This window comes from Budorcas taxicolor, chromosome 2 (genome assembly GCF_023091745.1).
Source record: "Budorcas taxicolor isolate Tak-1 chromosome 2, Takin1.1, whole genome shotgun sequence".
NCBI classification, from domain to species: domain Eukaryota; kingdom Metazoa; phylum Chordata; class Mammalia; order Artiodactyla; family Bovidae; genus Budorcas; species Budorcas taxicolor.
In genome coordinates this window covers 171,104,376-171,106,616 of record NC_068911.1, presented here as the reverse complement: position 1 = coordinate 171,106,616, position 2,241 = coordinate 171,104,376, and positions in this window count along the sequence as shown.

Here is a 2,241-nt window from a genome sequence, read left to right as displayed (position 1 = left end):
CAGGAAGGATCAGTTCTTAACTCCAGAAGCGGCTACGGTCTGGAGTGAGTAGTCAGCCTCTGGAACCCCACTCGGGCAGATGCAGGTCATACTGGTCATCGAGCTTTTACAATTTAGGACGCCCTCTTTAAGAAAAGAAATATAGGGGAATCCCCTGGGGGTCAAGGGGTTCGAAATCTATGCTTCTGGACTCTTCTAGTGGCACAGTGGAGAGGAATCCACTTGCCAGTGCAGGGGACCCAGGTTTGATCCCTGGTTCGGGAATTAAAATCTCACGTGCCTCAGAGCAACTGGGCCTGTGTGCTACAACTACTGAAGCCTGTGTGCCTAGAGCCTGTGCTCTGCAACAAGAGGCGCCACCACAGGGAGAAGCCTGCGCACCAGATAGAGAGCAGCCCCTCCTTGCCACAGCTAGAGAAAGCCTGCATGCAGCAACCAAGACCCAGTGCAACGAAGTAAATAAATGTATAGTTTTAAAAAGAAACAAAGAAAGAAATCTGTGCTTCCACTGCAGGGGGTGCAGGTTCGATCCTTGGTGGGGGAGCTAAGATGCCATGTGGTGCAGCCAAATATATAAATAAAATTTTTTAAAAAGAGGTATAGGATTATAGGTATAAAATGTATACCCAAAGTGAACATTTATTTAGACTAAGAAAAAAAGTCATGATAAATCCCAAATTTCAAAAACTGAAAAATACCACAAACATCAGAAAATGTATTTGTATTAACTAATTACCTGGCACACCTCTTGGACTAACTGTTGGTATTTCACATTTCAGATGTCCAGCTGTGACTAAAATATCTCATTTGTGCACATTTTATAAAAATACATGAGCATACGACTTGACTCGCTCCACAGCCTTGGGAGGGGCCCTGAAGTTTAAACTGAGTTTCACTTGTAGCCAAAAAGTTTGTGCTTAGCAATGGGGTGAACAGGAGTTCTCCCTCACAAGTTTGGTTACTCTAGAAAGGACCCAGAGACCTGCTGGCTCTCTGTCTTCATCTTATTCCCACGAAAGGCAAATCTCAAGAAAACTGAGTCTTGGAAACTGGGAAGCTCCAAGTGTGTGAGTTTCACAATAGAAAGGGTTAAAGTGAAGAGAAAGTCGCTCAGTCGTGTCCAACTCTGAGACCCCCATGGAATTCTCTAGGCCAGAATACTGGAGTGGGTAGCCTTTCCCTTCTCCAGGCCATCTTTCCAACCCAGGGATCGAACCCAGGTCTCCCGCATGGCGGGATTCTTTACTGAGCCACAAGGGAAGCCCAGAAAGGATTAAACCTCTCATCAAAGCTGGATGTAGCCACAGAGGCAGGCTTCTTTCCTTTCTACTGAACGGGCCCTGATCTTTTCCTAATTCACGTTCTGAAGCCCATTGTCCCCTTTGTCTGAAAGGCAACCCCTACACACTCCACCTTCACCTCCTTGCCACATTGTTACCTGGTCAAGATTTAGGCATCTGTTAAGTCTCAGTTTAAAAGGCAGCTCCTCAGGAAAGCTTTGTCTGATACTCTTTAAATTAAATCAGTAATGATTTATTCTCTGTATTCCTACCCTGCCAGCACCACGGAGTCCAGGACCTTGCTTGTCTGTGTGTCTGGTTGGTGCCTGAGTGGTTGCAGTCCATGGTACCATGGTATAGTGTCTGGTGCCCAGTGCTTGACACACAGTTGTGTTCAAAGAGTATTTTTGAACGAAAGAAGAAAATTCTGAGGGGTGAGGAAAGGGGGAAATGTAGGGGCAGAGCGCCCCCTGCTGGACACTTGGAGTACCAGGGACTCAAGACCCCACTCTAGAGGAACGGGGTGGTACATTTCTTAGCTGTGGGTTAGTCTTGGCAACCACAGTTCGCAGTTCGCAGTTCAGTCGCTCAGTCGTGTCCGACTCTTTGCGACCCCATGAATTGCAGCCACAACCTAATGCCAATACTCCTACTGATTTATGCTTTCTCACTTCTATTAGCTCCACAACTCTCCTCCTGCCCTTCAGAGCACAGTCGGAGCTCTGCACCCATTCTCCTCCACACTTCAAACCACCTCCACCTCCATCATGACCATCACCTGAGCTTCCCCACAATTAATATCATTCCGTCCTGGACCTTTAACTTTGATGAGAATAGGCCCAGATTCTTCCATCGATCCTTTCCTCCTCGTCCCTAACCAATCAATCAGAAGTGATTGGCTAGGGCATTGGGGGCGAGGGGGATGGATGTGGGAAAGGAATGGTGAGCAGGAAGGATGGAA